We start from the raw sequence: 12915 nt of genomic DNA, 5'->3' as shown, positions 1-12915 counted from the left end.
CCACACCGCTCCAAACGGAGATTAGCATCTGCAAGGGTGTGAACTTCGGGATACATCGTCGTCTCAGCGTGCCTCAGTTATCTCTTACCCGAGCCCTTTACTTGTGCACTTTACTTTGTTATAGCCATATTGTTTGTTGTCATATATCTTGCTATCACTTAGTAGTTTATCTTGCTTAGCATAAGTTATTGGTGCACATAAGTGAGCCTAGTTGTTGTAGGTTTTGTGCTTGACAAATTAACCGCTAGGTTTATTCCGCATTTTTTCAAGCCTAAACCGTAATTATTTTAAAGCGCCTATTCACCCCCCCTCTAGGCAACATCCACGATCTTTCAATTGGTATCAGAGCCTCGTCTCTCTTTTTAAGGCTTAACTGCCTAGAGAGTAAGGATGTCGACTAGGGGTTTAGGATTCTCTGCACTCTTAGTTTCGATGGCACAAATTTTGATGTTTGGGTAATTCGCATGCTTAATCTCTTTAGGGTCATGGACCCAAATTTAGAGCAAATTGTAGATATGGGTTTTTCTCCTTCAAAGGATCCACAAAGATTATCTTTATAGGATGAGAAAAACTCTTATCTCAATGCTCAAGCTTCTAATGTGCTTTTCGATGCTTTGAGCAATGTAGTTATTTTTCAACTCATGCCGTTTCGGGATGCTCATGAGCAATGTCGCCAGCTCCGGCACGGCCGCGCCCCACCGCAACAACCACGAAGCCGGCATGTTCGCCGGCGCCACCAGCAGTGAGGAAGAGTAGCGTATGGGAGGTCGCCGACGCTTGGGTCCTAGGAAGGCCACCATTCCTCCCCTCCGGTTGAAGCCAAGCTTGGTGAGCTCATCATCGTCGTACGATTAGCTGCAAGCAAGCTGCAGAGGCGGAAGCGGAGCTTCAGTTCCTAGGGCCCATGGCCTGTCGGACATGGGAAACGGGCGCTCGCGGTCATTTAGGCTAGGTTTAGAGTCCGGTCTAGTTTAAATTTGTCAAAAACCATTCGGTTTTATATATAAAAAATCCAAGTATGAATGAATTTCATCCATTTTTAAAAATATGCATCAAATTTCTTCAATTTCATTATATTTCGATTGAAATGCAAGCGGACATACGCGGTTAGCTTTGGATGACCGGCTACCTCATCAGTGTCTGTGAACTAGTCCCTCCCGGTCGTCTGCGGACGGGTCGGCGTTAGAGATGCCCTTAGCCCCACAACACTAGGTTATTATGCACATAACCACTTTCACATCACCTCAATTATTTTTTTAGGTTACATCACCTCAATTGTTGATAGTCATGTGATCGAAATTGTGTGGCATCAAAAGTCATGCTACTCATAAGTTAATTTTTCTGCATTAATTTATCAACACAACCATGCCACCTCATTAAGTCATGCATGCTTTGTTTTCTTCCAAAAAACTATAGTTCATGCTTCACACCCCGGGCTAAGTTCAATTCAAAAGTTTATCTCTTTTTGTATATCATTTTATTACATACTTTGTAGGTTTTATTATTGTTTAAATGTGAACTAAGAACACTCTTACATTTTTCCATTAGTTTAGTTGTTTTTAAGCACCTATTTATACAATTGCTTTAACATGGTTATCGTGTTCTAGCAGCAACGCGCGGGGTGCCCGGGGCATCATCTAGTTTGCATAAATGAGAGCTCCAGTATCTTGAAGAAAGAACTACATAAATGGCAGCAACGAACTTAATCATCCCAGCCTTTGCTACCGTAGCTCCCGTCTTCTTCTTCTTCGACCACATTACATATTTTTCATCTGATGGAAAAAGATTGTGTGCACTTTAGGAGCATATGAGTACCAATTCAGTAACTTTATACCGGTGGTTAGCTGAACCTAACTTAGCTCCATCTATTAATGCGAGACCTAGCTTAGCTTATATTGGAGGTTCATTATAGAGGGAGGACCATTGCTCTGAAAAAATTAGATTGAACCCTCGTCCGATTTTCATCTCGAAATAGTCCTTGTCCATGCATGGTGCCTCTTCCACCAGCTCTGGCTCCTTGGGAAGGCATCACCTGGAATGAAAATGTGATGGTCAATGAGGTTTATCCATGGTATGGGTTGTGTAACAAGCTTACCCATGTAGTATGAAGTTACGGACGCATGAGCAGCAACATACACAACGATAGAAAATGAACACAAAACATATGATTCAGAGCTTTACTTCTAAGATTATTTATCAAAATAAGAGGTGAGCAAGCCCTAAATGTATGACTAAAATGTGTTAGTGGACCTCATGAGCCAATAAAGCCTAACAAGATGGCAACGGGTACCTGTTACCCGATCCTCGACAGGTAATTACTCAATTAAGGAATGAGTTTGGGCTACATTTCGTGCCCACGGGTAAGTAAATGGCAAAATCCTTACCAATTGGGTAACGCAGGTACATGTACGTTCATCCATTAGTAATTACCCATACCTGTTACTTACTTGTACCCAGTAGTGGGGGCCTGACATATGGACCCCCTTTTTTGTTGCTCAGTTTTTGAGCTGTATCATTGTCATTTGTCATGCGATGAACTATGCCATCTAGAATTACTCTTGAGAGTTGTGACTTGTGACTTTGTGAGATGTGAGAAAGTTTTTGTACCTGATCATTTGAACCTTGCTACTTGTTATGATAATGATGCAATGCATAAATTATGCTAGTATTAAATTGATGGATGTTTAGTGTTATGATGTGATGGCATACACTTGTTGTGCAATTATTCTATTGATGTGATGGTATGCACTTGTGCTGTGCAATTATTTTATCGAATTGATGGTCGATAGTGTTATGATGTAATGGTATGCAATTGTGCTATGCAACTATGCTATTGAACTGCAGAATGTTATGATTCTGGATAATAAGTTGCTGGTTTGATATGTGTGAATTGCCCCTAGAGGTTGGCATCAGAAGGGGCGGGTATACATGCGGGGAAGAATTATCTGTCGGGCGACGAGTATGGGTGAAATTCTTCCCCACGGTGGGTATGGGGTAATGGGCAAGCATGTGCTTTCATGGGCATGAAAAAAAGAGGCTTTACCTGGTTGGGTAACTACCCATTGCCATCTTGAGCCTTAATGGGCATGCTCAGAAAGAACCAGATGGCCATGTGTAAATGTAGGACTAAGAGGTGTTAGTGGACCTCAAGAGCCAACAAAGCCTAAGAGTCAGGCAATAGTAGGTTGGTACCCAGCCTCTTGATGGCACCATCGTACCTCAGTGACAGAAGACGTACTATGATGCAACTACAGTAGCACTATCTTCTACTCCCTCCGTTCCGATTTACTCGTCGTGGTTTTAGTTCAAATTTGAACTAAAACCACGACGAGTAAATCGGAACGGAGGGAGTACTTAAAACGATACCATTGCAACATTGGAAACCACCCCTATCGGCTACCGGATAACCATTGCACAAACAGGTTAAGATGAGAAGGCTTTAAGCTTACCAGCCATGCATTTTACAGCGCTAGTCGGGCTGCAGCTATTTCTGCTGCTGCTCTCCTTGGCCTCTACTGCCAGCTCATGCACCGAGCAGGAGAAGCACTCCCTCCTCCAGTTCCTCGCCGGGCTATCTGAAGATGCCGGCCTCGTCGTGTCGTGGAGAAACGGCACGGACTGCTGCAAATGGGAAGGCATAACCTGCAACAGGGTCGGGGGCGTCACGGCGGTCTCGCTGGCATCTAAAGGGCTTGAAGGTCGCATCTCGCCGCACCTTGCCGGTCTCACCGGCCTGCGGTGTGTCAACCTTTCTGTAACACCCCGAGAGTCATGCTACAGTAACTCTCTGTGATTAAGCTAATCATGTTGCTAAACAGGGCTTGATCACATTTGAATCACATTTCTTTTCAACTCCTAATTCAAACTTCAATTAAATTTAAAGTGGAAAATCAAAGTTTTCAAAAATTTAAACAAAAATGTTCGGTGGGTGCCAAATAATACACTGGTAATTATGGTGGAGAAAACACATTTTTATAAAATGCCTAAATACTTTTAAATGAAATAAAACAGAAAAGAAAATAAACAAATAAAAAGAAAATACAAAAGAGCACAGAACAAAAAAAAAAAAGGAGAAGGCCCCCTGGCCCAACTGGGCCGACCCCCGGCCCAGCCGGCCTAGCCCACCTCTCCCACTCGCCCTCCCCTTCCCTGTTTCCCCGACCGGGGTCGGAACAGGGGCCGGTCCCCGCCGCACCCCCTCGCGGGCGACGGGGAGGATAAGGACGCCAGCGCCCCCCCGCCTCCTCGGGCCCCTCTCCCACTCGCCCCCGCTCACCTCTCGGCCTCTGCGCCTCTCTCTTCCCCCCCCAGATCCGCGCCGCTCCTTCCTTCCCCACGCCCGACGCGGTCACCGCCGTTCTCCGTCGTTCACACGGCCACCGTGCCCACCTCGCCGCCCCACGGTGTCTCCAAGGACCGTCGTCACCCGCTGCTTCGTCTGGTGCAGCCCGTTGGAGACCGGAGCCCCTACAACGAGCACACCGAGCTCGTCTTCAACTTCGGTCGCCGGCGACCCCTTTCTTCCCCGGCGCCGACCTGCTGCTCCTAAGCCTCTCACCGGCCTCCGTGTGCCGCGCGGTGAGCTTCTCCCCCTCCTCCCCTGTCTTTTCGCTCTCGCGCGCCCCCTAGCTGCTTCCCCACGCGCGCCCGAACGCAGCGCTGCGGAGTTCGTCGCCGGCGGGTCTCCGGTGACCAATTGGTCATGGGCGTATGCCCGTTAGCTTGACCGCATCATGCAGCACCCGCCTAGCTGGTTAGTTTGGCCGCTCGCGCGCTCTAACGCCGCACCCGCTCCAGCCCGAACTCCGGCGCCGCTTTTGCTCGTCGCCGGCGCCGTTTCCGGCAGCTCCAGCTCCGGCCGGTCTCACCACGCGACGCGGCGGGCTCTCCCCGTTCGAACGCACCCACCCGCGCCCGTGTAGGCCCCCTGTAGACGAATCCCGACGGGGCCGAGCGCCCTCCGCCGCGTTTTCGTGCTCGCCGGCGTTCAATCGCCGGCCTGCTGAGCTGGCACACCTGGGGCCACCCCTGGGTCACTGCCAGCGGGCCCCGCAGGCCCCGTTGACTGGGTCAACCCAGTCAACGTGCTGACTGGGCAGGCCCAGCCACTGACATGCGGGCCCCGCCGCATAATTAACAAAAAAAATGTTTTTATAAATAAAACTAATTAATTAACTTGATCAGTCACTAACAGGTGGGCCCAGTAGTTTTACTAACTAAATTTAGATTAGTTTGAACTCTGTTTAACCCACTGTCTATGACAGGTGGGTCCCCCGTGTCAGTTTTGACCAGTCAACCGGACTGTTGACCGCTGACGTCACTCATACGTCATGCTGACGTCATATCCCTTTTCTGTTAATTAAATAATTCCAGAAATTCAAATAATCTTTGAAAATTCATATCTTTTAAACCGTAACTCGGATGAAAATGTTTTCTACATGAAAGTTGCTCAGAACGACGAGACGAATCCGAATACGCAGTCCATTCGTCCACCACACCTCCCTAACCTATCGAACTCGCAACTTTCCCCCTCCGGTCCGTCTGTCCGAAAACGCGAAACATCGGGAATACCTCCCGGATGTTCCCCCCCTTCGCCGGTACCACCTACTGTCGCGTTAGGGCACACCTCGCACCGCTCATTGTCATGTCACGCATCGTCATGCTTATGTTTGCATTGTATTTACTGTTTCTTCCCCCTCTTCTCTCCGGTAGACTACGAGACCGACACTGCTGCTGCCCAGTTCGCCTACGGAGTCGACGACCCCTCCTACTTGCCAGAGCAACCAGGCAAGCCCCCCCTTGATCACCAGATATCGCCTATTCTTCTCTATACTGCTTGCATTAGAGTAGTGTAGCATGTTACTGCTTTTCGATATCCTATCCTGATGCATAGCCTATCCTTGCTACTACTGTTGATACCTTTACCTGCCATCCTACATGCTTAGTATAGGATGCTAGATTTCCATCAGTGGCCCTACATTCTTGTCCGTCTGCTGTGCTATACTATCGGGCCGTGATCACCTGGGCGGTGATCACGGGTATATACTTATATACTATATACATGACACATGTGATGACTAAAGTCGTGTCGGCTCGTAGGAGTACCCGCAAGTGGATCTTTGTGGCGGAGCGACAGGGCAGGTTGAGACCGCCTAGGTGAGAGGTGGGCCTGGCCCTGGTCGGCGTTCGCGGATACTTAACATGCTTAACGAGATCTTGGTATTTGATCTGAGTCTGGCCATTTGGTCTATACGCACTAGCCATCTACGCGGGAGTAGTTATGGGTATCCTGGCGTCGTGGTATCAGCCGAAGCCTTCTTGACGTCAGCGACTGAGTGGCGCGCGCCGGATTGGACTGGAACGCCACTAGGCTAGGTCTGCTTCCGGCCGCGTACGCAACGTGCAGGTGTGCATAGGGCGATGGGCCCAGACCCCTGCGTGCATAGGGTTAGACCGGCGTGCTGACCTCTCTGTTGTGCTTAGGTGGGGTTGCGACGCGTTGATCTTACGAGGCCGGGCATGACCCAGGAAAGTGTGTCCGGCCAATTGGGATCGAGCGTGTTGGGTTATGTGGTGCACCCCTGCAGGGAAGTTTATCTATTCGAATAGCCGTGTCCCTCGGTAAAAGGACGACCCGGAGTTGTACCTTGACCTTATGACAACTAGAACTGGATACTTAATAAAACACACCCTTCCAAGTGCCAGATATAACCCGGTGATTGCTCTCTAACAGGGCGACGAGGAGGGGACCGCCGGGTAGGATTATGCTATGCGATACTACTTGGAGGACTTCAATCTACTCTCTTCTACATGCTGCAAGATGGAGATGGCCAGAAGCGTAGTCTTCGACAGGACTAGCTATCCCCCTTTTATTCTGGCATTCTGCAGTTCAGTCCACTGATATGCCCCTTTACCCATATACCCATGCATATGTAGTGTACCTCATTGCTTGCGAGTACTTTGGATGAGTACTCACGGTTGCTCCTCTCCCTCTTTTCCCCCTTTTCTTTTCTATCTGGTTGTCACAACCAGATGTTGGAGTCCAGGAGTCAGACGCCACCCTCGACGACGACACCTACGACGCTGGAGGTGCCTACTACTACGTGCAGGCCGCTGACGACGACCAGGAGTAGTTAGGAGGATCCCAGGCAGGAGGCCTGCGCCTCGTTCGATCTGTATCCCAGTTTGTGCTAGCCTTCTTAAGGCAAACTTGTTTAACTTATGTCTGTACTCAGATATTGTTGCTTCCGCTGACTCGTCTGTGATCGAGCACTTGTATTCGAGCCCTCGAGGCCCCTGGCTTGTATTATGATGCTTGTATGACTTATTTATGTTTTAGAGTTGTGTTGTGATATCTTCCCGTGAGTCCCTGATCTCGGTCGTACACATTTGCGTGCATGATTAGTGTACGGTCAAATCGGGGGCGTCACAAGTTGATAAGACATAATTGCTTGGTTAGCATGTTTGAAGTATTATTGTTTTTATGTCAACATTAAACTTTTATCTTGAATCTTTCGGATCTAAAGATTCATGTCGCAGTAAAAAGATTTACATTGAGAATTATGCTAAGAAGCATTCCACATCAAAAATTCTGTTTTTATCATTTACCTACTCGAGGACGAGCAGAAATTAAGCTTGGGGATGCTTGATACGTCTCCAACGTATCTATAATTTTTTATTGTTCCATGCTATTATATATTCTGTTTTGGATGTTTAATGGGCTTATTTATGCACTTTTATATTATTTTTGGGACTAACCTATTAACCGGAGGCCCAGCCCAAATTGCTGTTTTGTTTGCCTATTTCAGTGTTTCGCAGAAAAAGGATATCAAACGGAGTCCAAACGGAATGAAACCTCCGGGAGCGTGATTTTTGGAACAAACGTGATCCAGATGACTTGGAGTGGACGTCAAGCAACCAACGAGGCGGCCACGAGGCAGGGGGCGCGCCTACCCCCCTAGGCGCGCCCTCCACCCTCGTGGGCCCCTCGTGGCTCCACCGACCTACTTCTTCCTCCTATATATACCTACGTACCCCCAAACCATCGAAGAGCACCACGAAAACCTAATTCCACCGCCGCAACCTTCTGTACCCGTGAGATCCCATCTTGGGGCCTTTTCCGGCATCCTGCCGGAGGGGGCATTGATCACGGAGGGCTTCTACATCAACACCATAGCCTCTTCGATGATGTGTGAGTAGTTTACCTCAGACATTCGGGTCCATAGTTATTAGCTAGATGGCTTATTCTCTCTCTTTGGATCTCAATACAAAGTTCTCCTCGTTTCTCTTGGAGATCTATTTGATGTAATCTTCTTTTGCGGTGTGTTTGTCGAGATCCGATGAATTGTGGGTTTATGATCAAGATTATCTATGAACAATATTTGAATCTTCTCTGAATTCTTTTATGTATGATTGGTTATCTTTGCAAGTCTCTTCGAATTATCAGTTTGATTTGGCCTACTAGATTGATCTTTCTTGCAATGGGAGAAGTGCTTAGCTTTGGGTTCAATCTTGCGGTGCTCGATCCCAGTGACAGTAGGGGAAACGACACGTATTGTATTGTTGCCATCGAGGATAAAAAGATGGGGTTTATATCATATTGCATGAGTTTATCCCTCTACATCATGTCATCTTACTTAAAGCGTTACTCCGTTCTTATGAACTTAATACTCTAGATGCATGCTGGATAGCGGTCGATGTGTGGAGTAATAGTAGTAGATGCAGGCAGGAGTCGGTCTACTTGTCACAGACGTGATGCCTATATACATGATCAAACCTAGATATTCTCATAACTATGCTCAATTCTATCAATTGCTCGACAGTAATTCGTTCACCCACCGTAATACTTATGCTCTTGAGAGAAGCCACTAGTGAAACCTATGGCCCCCGGGTCTATTTTCCATCATATTAATCTCCCGTTATTTCCATTACTGTTTACTTTGCTTTCTTTACTTTTACTCTTTATCATAAAAATACCAAAAATATTATCTTATCATCTCTATCAGATCTCACTCTCGTAAGTGACCGTGAAGGGATTGACAACCCCTTTATCGCGTTGGTTGCGAGGTTCTTATTTGTTTGTGTAGGTGCAAGGGACTTGAGCGTGACCTCCTACTGGATTGATACCTTGGTTCTCAAAAACTGAGGGAAATACTTACGCTACTTTACTGCATCACCCTTTCCTCTTCAAGGGAAAACCAACGCGGTGCTCAAGAGGTAGCATGCACGAGCCGCCATCTTCGGTTACCACTGCCCAGCCTCTGCAGGTACTGAACATCTCGAGCAATCAATTCGGCGCAGCATTTCCATCCTACACATGGAAGTTATGCGGAATTTGGTCGTCCTCAACACAAGCAACAACAGCTTCACGGGGCACATACCACCTTCTCTTTGCCTCTCGCCATCATTGGCCATTCTTGACCTTTGTTACAACCAATTGAGTGGTGGTATTCCTGCTGCACTTGGTGATTGCTCCACGCTCAGAGTGTTCCAAGGTTGGGCACAACAACCTAAGTGGGACTCTCCCTGTTGAGCTCTTCCATGCCACTTCCCTAGAGCACCTCTCCTTCCCAAACAATGGATTACAAGGAGAACTTGATGGAGCAAGCATCGTAAAACTCAGTAATCTGGTTACTCTCGACCTCAGGGAGAACAAATTCAGTGGGAAGATCCCACGCTCCATAGGTCAGTTGAAGAGGCTAGAGGAGCTCTATTTGGGTAACAATAACATGTCTGGGGAGCTGCCATCAACTCTGAGTAACTGCACACATCTCATGGTCATTGATCTGAAGATCAACAACCTCAGTGGAGAACTAGGCACAGTCAACTTCTCCACCCTACAGAACCTGACACGCTTAGATGTTTTGAGAAATAACTTCAGTGGCATAGTTCCAGAAAACATATACTCATGCAGCAATTTGATTGCGCTGCGGGTGTCGTTGAACCATTTCCATGGTGAGATCTCACCAAGAATAGGGAATCTGCACCTATCACTTGCTAGAAACCCTTTTACGAATATCACAAAAGCTTTTCATGTCTTCAATAGCTTCAGGAACATCACCACTCTGATTATTACCGAGAACTTCGTGAATGAGATCATGCCGCAAGATGAGACCCTAGATGGTTTTCAGAATCTTCAATTTCTCAACATGGCCGACAGCTCATTAACTGGACGCTTGCCAGTTTGGTTATCAAAGCTCAGGAAATTGAAGGTACTAAAGTTATCCAACAATCGACTCACCGGACCAATGCCAGGCTGGATCAACTCCTTACATAGCCTCTTTTATCTAGGTGTATCAAACAACAGTTTTACTGGGCATATCCCAATCGCCTTGATGGAGGTCCCAATGCTAAAAGATAATACATCAGCTTATTTGGTTCCTGGCCACGTTGAACTACCTCTTTTTTGGAGGAATATATCGCGCCAATACCATTTTCTTACAGCTTTCCCTATGCTCTTGAATCTGAGCCTCAACAATTTCACAGGTGTGATTCCACCAAAGATTGGTCAACTGAAAGTGCTTTCTGAACTCGATTTCAGCTCAAACAAACTATATGGAGTGGTTCCGCTGTCGGTCTGCAACCTCACGAAGCTGGAGGTGCTAGACTTGTCTAATAACCATCTGAGGGGTGTAATCCCTGCGGCATTGGAGAGTCTTCACTTCCTTTCTGCATTCAACATTTCCAACAATGACCTAGAAGGGTCTGTACCAACAGGAGGCCAGTTGAGTACATTTCCAAATTCTAGTTTTGATGGGAACCCAAAGCTATGTGGCACTATGCTTATTCACCAGTGTAGTTCAGCCGAAGTATATCATGTGAACATTATCTCTGCAAAACAGCCAAGCGTCAAGGTCATCTTTTTATTGCCTTTGGTTTATTCTTTGGAGTAGGCATGCTATATGACCAACTAGTGTTGTATAGGTATTTCGGCTAAGCCCATTTCAATTGTAATTTGTTCTAATGTTCAATGGATAGAGGTAAACCAAGCAATAAATATCCATAAATTTTAAATTTTTGCATGTTTGAATCCGCCTGCAGTTGGATCTTACAACCTCTGTAACTTAATGTAGTATGTAACCTGCGCCATGTTAGCACGTGTCTGTTTCGGGCTCCTTTGTTGTGGGCAAAGCAGTGGCCCCTTGCAGCGTTTCTTTCTTATGGCAGTGTTTCACTATGTGGTGTAGCTTAGTTGGCTTTGGCCCGGCGGTGGCGGGAAGCACAGAAGGGACAACAGTGGTCAACGGTGGCGACGGGAGGTGAGGGAACGGCAGGGCTCAGGCTGAAATTTCCTGCTCGGTTAGCCGTCACAAATCTGGATCGAATGGGTATCTCGAGTCGGAAGACCCCGGTTATTTGCTCGCAAAATATGGGTATCCATGCATGATGCGCTTATAGGTATGCTGCTCCAGGTGTGTTTTGGGTCAGAAGAATGCTTTTTTTTTGGGCGAAATAGTTGTATATATATTTTTGGAATAAACAGCTGTATATTCGGTTATTGTGTATTCTATCAAAATAGGTTATGATGAATTTTAGAACAAGTTAAAAAATGTTTATTGATGTTGGAGATGCTTGCAGAAGTAATACTCTCTCTGTTCTCTCATGGCCGTGCGTTCACAACCACAGTGGACGGGAGGATACCTGGTGCTACGGGAGCACCTAAGATTCCAGGAGCTTTTCAACCGTTGGATCTGAGATCCGATGGCCGAGGAGAGAGCTCACGCTTTTATTTAGAAAACACCCCCAGAAATTTGGTATTGCAAATCGGGTCCAGCGCATCTGTAGATAACCGTTGGATTTCAGATCCAATGGCCGAGAAGCTCTTGGAGCACCTAAACTTAGGTGCTCCCGTAGCACCTGATATTTTCCCCACAGTGAACAGTCCAGTCTGGGCGATCACACACAAATCATGGCTTGGCGTGGCGGACAGGCCGGGGAGGAGGACCGTCAATCACACGCCCACATTTTCAAGTCTGCTCTGCCGTTAACCTGACAACATCCCCACGGCTTGGATTTGGTCAGTCCTCTCCCCAGACAGCAACCAGTAGGAGCACAGCACTGATATATATATATTCTACACGTCTGTACTTAAAAGTCGTATATCAATCTGGACTCCACTTTCTAGCTAGGTTAAAATATCTGGACTAAGCGAATCAATCTCGACTGGCCGGCTCTAGTCAGTGCTTTGCCAAAAAAACTACATGAAAATGAAGCGCTACAGTCAAACTATGCCATTTATGAAACGTCCATTGTGGCCCCAACAACGAAAAAGGAAAAAGAATTAGGGCCACCACGGTTGTTTGATTTTTGAAAAACTTTCGCTCACTTTAGCGCGGCCCTTGGATGGACATCCAACAGCCTTCTTCATCCTTGCGCACTATTTTTTTTCTTCCCGTGGGCATTTTTTCTTCCGCACGCCCTCTAGTCCATGACCGCCTGCTCACACCATCCATAGCGGGCGGGCGTTACAATGCCCGCCTCATCGACCCACCCTCCTCAAGCCGCCACCTTCGCCAACCCATCGCCGCCGTCGACCATCCCTCAAACCCCACCCCAATGCTTTTCTTCTCATGCGCCGGCACCGCACCCTGAGCCGGCACCTTTGCCAACCCATCATCGCCGTCGACCATCCCTCAAACACCACCCCAATACTTTTCTTCTCATGCGGCACCGCATCCCGAACCGCCAACCTCTGACTCCGCTCCACCAGGGACATCGTTGCCGCGCGTCTTCCCCGGCTCTGGGTCGTTCCCGGCCAAGCCCTCTATGTGGTACCCTATCTCTTCCCCGAGGCTTTGCGCAGATCGACTGATGCATAAAAAAAAAATCTCAGACAACTGAAAAATCGCAAAATTGAAAAGAATTAGGTGGTGACGGCCATTAGGAAACTGCACCGGTACTGACCTCTTGGCTAGC

General features: G+C 47.4%; 1 pseudogene; it reads left to right on the top strand.

The window, feature by feature from the left end:
- Positions 1 to 9316: 9316 nt before the first annotated feature.
- LOC109762687 (uncharacterized) lies at positions 9317 to 12311 on the top strand (annotated as a pseudogene).
- The last annotated feature ends 604 nt before the right edge of the window (positions 12312 to 12915 follow it).

The sequence above is a fragment of the Aegilops tauschii genome, chromosome 4, assembly GCF_002575655.3.
Source record: "Aegilops tauschii subsp. strangulata cultivar AL8/78 chromosome 4, Aet v6.0, whole genome shotgun sequence".
Classification (NCBI taxonomy): domain Eukaryota; kingdom Viridiplantae; phylum Streptophyta; class Magnoliopsida; order Poales; family Poaceae; genus Aegilops; species Aegilops tauschii.
Note: the sequence above shows the minus strand (reverse complement) of the source record. Positions and strands in the feature narration are given on the sequence as shown.